Source organism: Schistocerca cancellata, chromosome 3 (genome assembly GCF_023864275.1).
Source record: "Schistocerca cancellata isolate TAMUIC-IGC-003103 chromosome 3, iqSchCanc2.1, whole genome shotgun sequence".
In the NCBI taxonomy this organism is placed as follows: Eukaryota; Metazoa; Arthropoda; class Insecta; order Orthoptera; family Acrididae; genus Schistocerca; species Schistocerca cancellata.
The window spans coordinates 3,157,751-3,170,665 of record NC_064628.1 but is presented as its reverse complement, the minus strand read 5'-3'; the positions used below and the strand labels follow the sequence as shown (position 1 = coordinate 3,170,665).

The 12,915-nt window shown below is 45.7% G+C and overlaps 1 non-coding gene across 1 annotated transcript; it reads left to right on the top strand.

The window, feature by feature from the left end:
- The first annotated feature begins 1,855 nt into the window (after positions 1–1,855).
- Positions 1,856–1,930, top strand: Trnat-ugu (transfer RNA threonine (anticodon UGU)). Its single transcript has one exon. It is a non-coding gene; the product is annotated as a tRNA-Thr (tRNA).
- Positions 1,931–12,915: the final 10,985 nt, after the last annotated feature.

Here is a 12,915-nt window from a genome sequence, read left to right as displayed (position 1 = left end):
AGTGAGGCAAAATTTGGGAGCGCAAAGAAGCAGCTTCTGCGACCGGCTCTTGGCTGGTAGGAGGATATCGAGGAGCAAAAGCATCTATTGGACACCTTCCTGCGACGCTTCTTCTTGACGGCTTCCCGTGACCTTGTTGCGAGATTTCAGTAGAATGCTCTTAGGACAGTTTGCCCGTTACCAGCATAATCTGTTAGCACCCCATCATGACACTCCCAAAAAGATAGACGTCGTTACCACTCACTATGGTTGGTGTCTTCGGCTTTTTCTGTGGAGGTGAATTCACACTTTTCCAGCACTTGGTCTCCCCTTTTGTCGCAGTATCATTGTCATACACCCAACAAATATCCATTATAGTGATTGGCCTGGCGCAGCTGCAACGCAATTGTCAATATCAGTGAAATTATCCAACAGCCGTGTGACTAAGATGTTATTTTTATTTTATTTTGACGACAACCGGTTTCGGCATTCCACTGTGCCATCTTCAGGCCCCATATCCATCTCTTAAAATAAACGATAATGCCATACAGTGCCATATACCCCTGGATTTCGTGAATATCAGCCGTTACGCGAGTGCTTCATTCAAGGGAGTCAGCAGTCGCAGAACCCAGTGAGCGGTGTTCAAAATGTGGAAGATGTTGAAAACTGACCCATGAATCCGTGACTGTCTTCCTCTTTCTCCACTAACACCTCGATTGCGACACTTGTTCGACCATACTGGAAGAGCCTGCGCCTCCTAACTATCGTGCAATGGCGGCCCGTTATTATGTGCTAGTGAGCTACAGCACGCTGAAAATACCGCACTGAAATTCTGCCATTTCCTGCGAATGCGAGCCGGAAATCGTATTAAAATCACGCCATTGCTCTTCGAATGCATGTTGGTGTACAAGTGCCCGGACGAAAACATGTATTGTAGCGCTCTCTCCAACGACAAGAACCCAGTGTTGAGTGCTTTAATGACGGCCAGCTGCACTGCGATCAACTCAGATAAGCGACGCAGCTGTCTCTTTTCTACTGTGCGTGATCTGGAGTGACGTCATTCCTTCCCAGCACCAGGTCAGTGTATTTCTTTGAAATCGCGTGTAGCGTTTCGTACAGATGCAGAGTATGAACACTTCTCACAACGACACAGTGGGTGAGTAGTTTGACGCTCAGACTACTTGTAACTTAAGGGCTCGGGTTCGATTCTCACGGATACCAGTGTTTTAATATATTCGATTTAAATGATAATTAAATGGACACCCTAGCTGCAAACAGGCGTTGATGTACTTCATTGGGGACGTTGAAAATGTGTGCCCCGACCGGGACTCGAACCGGGGATCTCCTGCTTACATGGCAGACGCCCTATCCATCTGAGCCACCGATGGCAGACAGGATAGTGCCACTGCAGGGATTTATCCCTTGCACGCTCCCCGTGAGATCCACATTCCCAACATGTCCACACCACTACATTCGTAGTGCGTCTAATAGATGTTTGCCCATCATACTCATTACTCGTCGCAGATTAATCTACCAAGTCCCGTACGAGTTCGGGCATAGCGTGTGCGTTCGTACAAGAAGGTCAATGGCCGGGAAGCCATATGTTAACTATATATGACGGTAGTATCTGTTCCCGAAAGAACAGTTACCGTGGATGACCATGCAGCTTTGCTAGAAATGAAATGATAATTAAATGGACACCCTAGCTGCAAACAGGCGTTGATGTACTTCATTGGAGACATGTTGAAAATGTGTGCCCCGACCGGGGCAAACATCTATTAGACGCACTACGAATGTAGTGGTGTGGACATGTTGGGAATGTGAATCTCACGGGGAGCGTGCAAGGGATAAATCCCTGCAGTGGCACTACCTCTCTGCCATCGGTGGCTCAGATGGATAGAGCGTCTGCCATGTAAGCAGGAGATCCCGGGTTCGAGTCCCGGTCGGGGCACACATTTTCAACATGTCCCCAATGAAGTACATCAACGCCTGTTTGCAGCTAGGGTGTCCATTTAATTATCATTTCATTTCTAGCAAAGCTGCATGGTCATCCACAGTAACTCTTCTTTCGGGAACAGATACTACCGTCATATATATTCGATTTAGTTACGGTTACTACCCTTGTAATTCAGAATTCTACAGTCTAGATAGTGGTAAAAAAAGGGCAAAAATATGAGGAAATTTAGTAGGAAAGTCTTTTCTGTAGATAATCTGCTAAAGTGGTCCTTTCCCGGTAGGTCTTTGGACGAGAAAGTGAGATTGAAAGAGTTCGTTAGATGTGCAGTACTTCAAATGTAAATATAACAGTGGAGAAGCGTGGGACGAGGCTCACTGAAATGCCTTATGTAACGCTGAAAATTTCGAAATTCTTGCAAGATATTTTGATCAGCTTCTTAATTGTCCAGAACCAATCCATAAGCTCGAACACTCAAAACACTCCTGAAAATCTAGAAGAAGATTCCCCCCCTCCCAACTTTCGAAGAAATTGAAGTAGTTATTAAGGCCTTACAAAGCGGGTGCAGAAGGCCCTATTATGGCAGAACTATTGAAATCGTTTTTTTTTTTATTTTTGCTAGATACTATCTAAAATTAATCTTTGAGGAAAAGTGGAAAACAGGAAAAGCCCCGGAAGAGTGGCAGGTGGCTTTGATACATCCACTACATAAGAACGGCAGTGTCCGTACTGAGCAATTGCAATGCGAGTTTATAACTTGGAGAGATACTCTATCCACTGATATGTGGCTCTTTCTTGTATGTCTCGCAGTTTTCGCGCAATCGACTTCTGCGACTCTCGATTTACTTATGAATAACCCTGTACTTTAAATCAGGCTATAGAGTGTAATGTCCCTTTCCATATTAGCTTTACTACTGAATACTTCAACTTAAACATATAACACATTCGAAAATAACACAGACTTCGCTCAAATATGTTGCAACCTTTATTCCATGGAAAGCATTATCCACAAACAATTTAAGTGCACCTTCTGTAACAACATTAGTACCGAATCAAATATAGAAGGAACTGTCACGAATAATCGTAGTGCAAAGGCGGGTTTTAATAGATCAGGCCGAAACACTCTTCTGCATATTCCTTTTTGCATTTATTTTCTTCAAATAATGCATTTCTTAACAACTACTTAAAGTAGTAAAGGAGTTTTGCTATTTGGGGAGCAAAATAACTGATGACGGTCGAAGTAGAGAGGATATAAAATGTAGACTGGCAATGGCAAGGAAAGCGTTTCTGAAGAAGAGAAATTTGTTAACATCGAGTATAGATTAAAGTGTCAGGAAGTCATTTCTGAAAGTATTTGTATGGAGTGTAGCCATGTATGGAAGTGAAACGTGGACGATAAATAGTTTAGACAAGAAGAGAATAGAAGCTTTCGAAATGTGGTGCAACAGAAGAATGCTGAAGATTAGATGGGTAGATCACATAACTAATGAGGAAGTATTGAATATAATTGGGGAGAAGAGGAGTTTGTGGCACAACTTGACTAGAAGAAGGGATCGGTTGGTAGGACATGTTCTGAGGCATCAATGGATCACCAATTTAGTATTGGAGGGCAGTGTGGAGGGTAAAAATCGTAGAGGGAGACCAAGAGATGAATACACTAAGAAGATTCAGAAGGATGTAGGTTGCAGCAGGTACTGGGAGATGAAGAAGCTTGCACAGGATAGAGTAGCATGGGGAGCTGCATCAAACCAGTCTCGGGACTGAAGACCACAACAACAAGAACAACAACCTCAGCTTGAAAATACCTTACTGAAATCAGTAATTCTACGAATACTTGCAACATTTCTTACTGAACACGTTTTTATACAACGAGAACTAATGACAAACTGAGCATGCAGTCGGCTTGTTTCGCCCGTATTTATAAGCTCTCTTTGTGCCACACTACTTTTCTGAAAAAAAGGTTTTAATTACAATAATGTTATAATCATAACACGAATTTAACAAAATAATATAGTTTCATAAGAAGATAATTGAGGGTAGTTGAACTTGTAATAATGAATTTTCAAATAATTGCTTTTGGTGATTAGAAAATTCTAGAATATGAACATTTTGCGTACTAGTACCTTCTAAAGTAAATTCGAAATTAAGTGTTTACTTTATGTGGCCGACTTTATATCCCATTATACGAGGACATTTCGGAAAGTAACGTCCGATCGGTCGCGAAATTGGAACGGCAGTGAAAATTAAAAATGTTTTATTTGCAACAGTTTGCTACACCTTCCAGCAACATCTCTACATAGTTGCCGCTCCGACGTAGACATGTTCTGTAGCATTGTACCGAGTTTCTAATACTCTCATCATAGAAGGCAGCCCTCCTGTACATTCCGACAATTTTCTCCGTGTCAAAATGTTATCTTCATGGCCAGCGGTTCATGTGAACAAAGATGAACATGAGAGGGAGCGGAGTGCGGGCTGTATGACAGGTGATCAAACACTTCCCATCCAAAACGCTGCACTGGTATCGTCATTGCCTCTGCAGTGTGCGCCGGACAGTTGTCATGAAGAAGGAAATGCATGACACGTATGTTACGTGGGGTTGCATGAAATCAGGCGAAGCCTCGAAGTGGGGCCTCATGTTTGGCGGGAGAAACTGTTGCTCTAGGCATGTTTATGTGAACACTGTTAGAACTGAAGAGAGCGAGCCCGCATCTCGTGGTCGTGCGGTCGCGTTCTCGCTTCCCACGCCCGGGTTCCCGGGTTCGATTCCCGCCGGGGTCAGGGATTTTCTCTGCCTCGTGATGGCTGGGTGTTGTGTGCTGTCCTTAGGTTAGTTAGGTTTAAGTAGTTCTAAGCTCTAGGGGACTGATGACCATAGATGTTAAGTCCCATAGTGCTCAGAGCCATTTGAAACCTTTTTTTTTTTTTTTTTTTTTTTTTTTTTTTTTTTTTTTTTTTTTTTTTTTAAAAAGAGAGCGAGGTGTCACGATCGACAGGCATTCTAGAGACACTGCCCAACACATCTGTGCAAAGCTTCATCGGATTTTCACTGTCGTCTCCATTTAGCGACCAATCGGGACTCGGTACTTTACAGGGGATAGGCAAAATAATGTCGACAGTGGTATTAATGCGATGGTTGTGTTTGACGGTCAACAACGCACATTAGGCACGTGTCGCGCTGGACTGTGTGTGTTTGTGTTCAGTACGGACTAGGAATTAGCACAGGTTGTTTACGTATTCGCAGGCCGGAGTGGCCGTGCGGTTCTGGGCGCTACAGTCTGGAACCGAGCGACCGCTACGGTCGCAGGTTCGAATCCTGCCTCGGGCATGGATGTGTGTGAAGTCCCTAGGTTAGTTAGGTTTAATTAGTTCTGAGTTCTAGGCGACTAATGACCTCAGAAGTTAAGTCCCATAGTGCTCAGAACCATCTGAACCATTTGTTTACGTATTCGCATTCAGAGGCCGAGGTCGTCGTGCAATGAAAGACCTAACAGAGTCTTAAAGAGAGCAGATTAACGGGGCCCGATTAACTGGAGGATTAGTAACCAAGACAGCCAATTTATTGAATCTTTCAAGAGTAACTGTTTCAACAATCATGGCAGCCTACACAAAACCTGAAAAGACATCGCCGTGTAAACGTAATAGTGGGCGCAAATCAGAGATCGTCGTACGCTAACACGAACTATGTCAAAACAACACAGAGCTACGGCGGCTAAAGTGACTGCAGAGCTCAATAGCCATCTTCGAGACCCTGTATCTATCGACACTGTCCGCCGAGAACTCCGTTAAGTGAATATTCGTGGACGAGCCGCTATACCAAAACCATTAGTGACAACAGCCAACGCAAAGAAGCGTAAAACACGGTGTCAGGAGCCTAAATCCTGGACGGACGATCAGTGGAAACACATCATAAGATCCGACGAGTCAAGGTTTTCGTTATTTCCAACATCGGGCAGGGTTTACGTCTGGAGAACTCCAAAAGAAGCCTACAGTCCTGACTGCTTGATTCCAACGGATAAGCATGGAGATGGTGTGGGCAGCCATATCACTTCTTTATCACATCTTTATTCTCAAAGACTGTGTTACAGCCAACGGTTATGTGATCAGGTGCACCACATGATTCAAATGTTGTTCCCCAACAATGATGCCATATTTTAGTACGATAACGCACCGATTCACACAGCCACGACGGCACAATCGTCATATGAAGAGCATGCAACTGAGCTGCAGCGTCTTCCCTGGCCAGCACAGTCCCCAGACTTGAATATTACCGAATCCTTGTGGGCGCAGACACCGGAACATATTTCCTCCTCGCTCGTCACTGCAGGAGGTAGAAGAGGTTCTGATCGAAGAGTGGCGTAATATTGCACTGGAGACTATACAATCATTATATGCCAGTATTGCAAGAAGAGTCGCAGCTGCATTACGGGCAAATGGGGGTCCAAGCCCTTATTAATAAACCATTCCCAAATATGTGCAGGTGCTCACGTTATTTTACATATCCCCTGTGCTTTCCGAATGGCGCTCTTAGTAATACAAAACTTGTAACACTTTCATGCCGATGTGCTCTTTGACCATTTATTATTGTATATACAGGGCTATTACAAATGATTGAAGCGATTTCATAAATTCACTGTAGCTCCATTCATTGACATATGGTCACGACACACTACAGATGCGTAGAAAAACTCATAAAGTTTTGTTCGGCTGAAGCCGCACTTCAGGTTTCTGCCGTCAGAGTGCTCGAGAGCGCAGTGACACAAAATGGCGACACGAGCCGAGAAAGCGTATGTCGCGCTTGAAATGCATTCACATCAGTCAGTCATAACAGTGCAACGACACTTCAGGACGAAGTTCAACAAAGATCCACCAAATGCTAACTCCATTCGGTGATGGTATGCGCAGTTTAAAGCTTCTGGATGCCTCTGTAAGGGGAAATCAACGGGTCGGCCTGCAGTGAGCGAAGAAAGGGTTGAACACGTGTATCTGGACATGCTGGAAAATTGGCTCATACCACAAGTGGAGACCGACAGCGCCGTCTTCATCTTTCAACAGGATGGTGCTCCACCGCACTTCCATTGTGATGTTCGGCATTTCTTAAACAGGAGATTGGAAAACCGATGGATCGGTCGTGGTGGAGATCATGATCAGCAATTCATGTCATGGCCTCCACGCTCTCCCGACTTAACCCCATGCGATTTCTTTCTGTGGGGTTATGTGAAAGATTCTCAGTGTTTAAACCTCCTCTACCAAGAAACGTGCCAGAACTGCGAGCTCGCATCAACGATGCCTTCGAACTCATTGATGGGGACATGCTGCGCCGAGTGTGGGAGGAACTTCATTATCGGCTTGATGTCTGCCGAATCACTAAAGGGGCACATATCGAACATTTGTGAATGCCTAAAAAAACTTTTTGAGTTTCTGTATGTGTGTGCAAAGCATTGTGAAAATATCTCAAATAATAAAGTTATTGTAGACCTGTGAAATCGCTTCAATCATTTGTAATAACCCTGTATATTTGCTTTTATCTTTATGTAAATTCATATGTACACGATGTATGAATTAATCTGTTCATTTTGCTGTATAACCAATTACGTATATTATGTAAATATTGCTGAGGGAATGTTAGGGAAACGTTAGGCTTTTGTCAACGAATAAGTATCGTTGGAGTAGTGGCGTCTCTGGACGCGGGAGGATGTTACGTCAGAGCGCGCGCTACAGAGAGAGAGAACTCTGGTGGGAGACTTGGTGAAGTGCGGACGCATGGATGGCGTGCACTATACTGGAGGAGTGATTGTTTAGCGGCTCGTGGCAAGTGGTGAGCGTGGGCGGTGGAAATATTGGCTGGAGCAACATCGAGTACCCGCCACGCTAATATCATTGCCAATAACTCCCGTGCTCGCTGATTATCATGGAAAGGAGCCAGCACCAGTATCGTCGTCAGCAACTTCGTCACGACGAGAATGGACTGAAGTAAGATTGCTGCATCACAGCTTATTGTCAACTAGTTTTGTAACGGCGTTACTCAGCTTTGTGGTGTTTTGTAACTGAGTAATTACCATAGTTAAATCAAAACTGTTTACCCGTGATTCTCCTAAAATCATTCACCAAGTAGGTTCCTGTCCTGTCCTATTGTTACAATAATCCAAGTACCGTTTATGAAGAATGAAAATTGCAGTGCCAGTTAATTATTCTTATGAACTAAATGATTCAGTTAGATTAAAGATTTGAACTTAAAGCATTCAGTAATTTCAGTCTCATTAACTTTAAATTTGAACTTTAATCTGAGGCGATCTAATTGTTGCAAATAGTTGATGAACTAATCAAATTAAAATGATTCGTGGCACTATGGACAAAAGCACTAACTAGAATTAATGAATGAGTGCAAATATCAGTGATTATTGTAATTTGTTGTTAGTAAAGTTGTGGTTCACATTTTGACTTGCAGTCCAGGTAAAGTATAATAATTACTTTTTGATACAGTAGTTATCAATTACTACTTCCATGTTCAGAAGTCAATAGAGTTTCTTTTAATTATTTTTTGCCATTTTCCAAAATACATATGGAAATAGTAGACGTTAATGAGAGGTACTGCCATTGTCACTTACAACAGTAAGTAACCATTAATCTAAGTGTTATCTTGTATGTTTTCAAAATTTCAGCTCTATTAGTTAATGATATTTCGAGTGCAAACTGTTTTCTTTCTCGCTTTATTACGTAAATGTTTCAGTTGTTTTTGCTAACGTGCGTGCAGCCCTCTGTTCCTGCGCGTGTTCGAGTAATTCTTGACACTGACTGTTCGGCTCATTAATTCACCTACCGAACAGAAATTTTGCCCAATTGGGCTGGCGACCGTATTTCTTTTAGCTGTAATTATTTCAGTAACTCTTATTATTCTGTTCCGATCCACGTGGTACCCATTCTCGTTGGCACAGTACGTGAATGATAGCACAAACCTTCCGAACAACCATACTAAATTTTACAGTAATTAAGTAGGCGGAATAAGTTGACCTAGAAGGCATCTTCTTGTTAACCTCCCCCTCATTTATCGACTTTATATTGAATCTTCGGAACGATAGCCTTATTCCAATTGTTTAGGCAGATGCTTACACGGTCATATATTTCTAAGGGAAGGGGGACATTACAAACTGTGTCGGATAGTTAACTTACTGCTTGGATTCGGACACATCGTAGACGGGATACTGCCTGTTCTCTGGTTGATTAGAATTGGGACGCCTTAAAAGCAAAGGGTATGTGGCAGTGTCTTTACGAGCGCAGAACAACGATGTAGCAGCAGCAGTGTAGAGGAAACACAGTTTTACTACTATGGTGGAGCCGCGTCGCGGAATCGAATGGTGGCGACGAATTTTCCGGGCGAGCTCTTCAGTCGCCCGCCGTCTCGCCTCCAGAGAAACGAGTGCCGCGGAGAGTCGTGTGGGTGGGCAGCGGTGGGCGTGGAGGCGGCCGTCCTTCTCTGCGGGGGCGGCGATGCGGTGGTGCGCTGCGGGCTCGTCGCTCAGCCCCTGCGTATCAGGCCCGACACCCGCTGTATATCGCGGCGCAGCCAGCGCGCCCGCACTGTATCCGCCGGCGAGATTTAGCGCGCGCGCAGGAAAACCGCGACGCGGCAGTATTAATTTACAAGGGCCTTCCCTTCCCACCACCGCGAGCAGAGTTATGGCGGTCGCCTCTCATATCTGTCCCGCGGTGCTCGTCACGGCCCGACCCTGAATAATGGCCGCAATCTCGCTTCTTAAGGACCCTGCCCTGGCGGCGCGGTGACTGCGCTGTAAAACTCGCGGCCGGGTGAAATATTAAACCGCGGCGCTCGGAAAAGGTTCCGCGGAATACGGCCGGCCGTATTGGACGGAGTGGGTGTAGCGCAGCGGCGCTGATACAGGATCCTCGATTAGTTCCCATTCTGCATAACAGGCGGCTGGTGCCCGCTCGCGCGGTAAGGATTAAGTGCCGGGTCTGGCCTTCACCGGCGGTTACATTGCTGGGAGGTTGGCGCGCTACCGTCTCTGTTAAGCCACACTTGTTTTACATGGAATTTACACTACTGGTCATTAAAATTGCTACACCAAGAAGAAATGCAGACGATAAACGGGTAATCATTCGACAAACATATTATATTAGAACTGACATGTGATTACATTTTCAGCCGGCCGGGATGGCCGAGCGGTTCTAGACGCTTCAGTCTGGAACCGCGCGACCTCTACGGTCGCAGGTTCGAATCCTGCCTCGGGCATGGGTGTGTGTGATGTCCTTAGATTAGTTACGTTTAAGTAGTTCTAAGTTCTAGGGAACTGATGACCTCTGATGTTAACTCCCATAGCGCTCAGAGCCATTTGAACCATTACATTTTCACGCAATTTGGGTGTATAGATCCTGAGAAATCAGTACCCAGAACTATCACCTCTGGCCGTAATAACGGCCTTGATACGCCTGGGCATCGAGTCAAAGGGGACACCTGCCCATGCAGATTCAACACGATACCACAGTTCATCAAGAGTAGTGGGTATTGTGACGAGCCAGTTGCTCGGTCACCATTGACCAGACGTTTTCAGTTGGTGAGAGATCGGGAGAATGTGCTGGCCAGGGCAGCAGTCGAACATTTTCTGTATGCAGAAAGGCCCGTACAGGACCTGCAACATGCGGTCGTGCATTATCCTGCTGAAATGTAGTATTTCGCAGGGATCGAATGAAGGGTAGAGCGACGGGTCGTAACACATCTGAAATGTAACGTCCACTGTTCAAAGTGCCGTCAATGCGAACAACAGGTGACCGAGACGTGTAACCAACGGCACCCCATACCATCACGCCGGGTGATACGCCAGTATGGCAATGACGAATACACGATTCCAATGTGCGTTCACCGCGATGTCGCCAAACACGGATGCGACCATCATGATGCTGCAAAGACAAACTGGATTCATCCGAATGACTGACGTTTTGCCATTCGTGCACCCAGGTTCGCCGTTGTGTAGACCATCGCAGGCGCTCCTGTCTGTGATGCAGCGTCAAGGGTAACCGCAGCCACGGTCTCCGAGCTGATAGTCCGTGCTGCTGCAAACGTCGTCGAACTGTTGGTGCAGATGGTTGTTGTCTTGCAAACGTCCCCATCTGTTGGCTCAGGGATCGAGACGTGGCTGCACGATCCGTTACAGCCATGCGGATAAGATGCCTGTCATCTCGACTGCTGGTGATACTATAACAGTTTCCTGCCGTTATGCAGACAAGAGTGACACCACCAGCAGTCGGTCAATGGTGTAAACGCCCAGAAGATGACCCCTACGTCGGATTGAAACCGGTTGGCGGTATAATAATAATAATAAATGCGATTAAGACTTTTTTTGAATAATTGAGGTCTGCAGAACTTGCTGGCCACGGGTGGGCCTCAGCATGATGCGGCCAGTTCACAGAGACAGGTACCGCTTGTGGACGTACATTGGCTGCTCTGGCTGCCCGTAGTCTCCGACCGATGGTGCGGGATGACACGGATTGCTGCGGGGCGTCCACTACTTGGTCTCGGTTGGCAGTCGCAGGTGTGAAGATGTTCCGATGTGCTTGGTGCGTAATGCGTCGATAATTCCGTGTGGTGGTCGGACGTGTTCGACCGGAACTTTGCCTACCGTCACGTCGCTAAGCACTCCAACATCGGGACACTGTCAGGTCTGAATGCCTCACGAATCTGGATGTTGCACGACTCGACCAGCCAGCCAAACGGAGACGCAGAATGAGGGCCCTTTCAATGTCTGTCAGGTGCTGATATCGCTGTCTCACACGGGTACGCAGCATCCCGGTGTGCCTCACAGTCATCACTCAACACCTGACGCCATTCGCTCCCCTTGCCTACTCTACCGAGCCTGGTAACAACACTAAACACTCCGGTGGGCGCTCTACCTGTCACACAGAAGTACAGCTCTAACCATTATGTACCTGCCAACAGTGGGTCCATATACAGAGTTACACTGACAGAAAAGTTATCGCAACACATCGTAGGAGTTGTGCAACATAAACGAAAGTCAGTGGGCGTGTTCTACATCTGAAGGACGGCGTCTATTCAGATTCTGCTCCAGTCGCATAAGTGTGGCGCTAGCAGCGCGACTATGGGGATGCAAATCAGATTTGCTTTAAATACACGCTTAACGTTCTTGAGCGTTAGTTACCTATGAGATAGGACGTGCTGAGTTGACGTAAGTCAAGAACGCCTTTAAGGTTCCAAAGACGCCATTACAACCACATTACTGAGTTTGAATGAGGACGTGTGATACCGCTGCGAGAAGGTGGATGTTGCTTCTGCGATATTGCAGAAACAGTTGGTAGGACTGCAGCCACTGTAGACGTTGCTGGCGGCTGTGGTCACGGAAATATACGGCCGCAATAACACCGGACTCCGTACAGCCACGTGCACAACCAAGTGTGAAAACAACCGTGTTCAGTTTATGGCTCTGGCGCAGCGCACTACATCTGTATCAGCAATCTGAGCAGCCGTTGACACCACAATTCTGACGGTTACACCGGTTATTAATGTAATTACACGGGTTGTTATTGTACCAGCATTTCACAATGACGCCGGCCGCTGTGGCCGAGCGGTTATAGTCGCTTCAGTCTGGAACCGCGCGACCGCTACGGTCGCAGGTTCGAATCCTGCCTCGGGCATGACTGCGTGTGATGTCTTTAGGTTAGTTAGGTTTAAGGGGGGTAGGACGTGAAACGGGCCGACTTGGAGCAGGAGAGGCACCACAGGACATTTTATTTTCTACTGTCTATACTTTTACAAATAAATTCATAAAACTTTGTCAGCATGACCAGGAAGGATTCACGATTCACACTCGTAGCAGCGGAAGTTCAAAAACATGACAAAATAATTTTTTTTTTTACTTCTGAAATTTCATCATTTTTTCACCTACTATTGGCTGCATTTGTCGCTATAGGTACACTTTTCTTCGTAAGTAAGAGAGACTGTTCGATGAATTTTG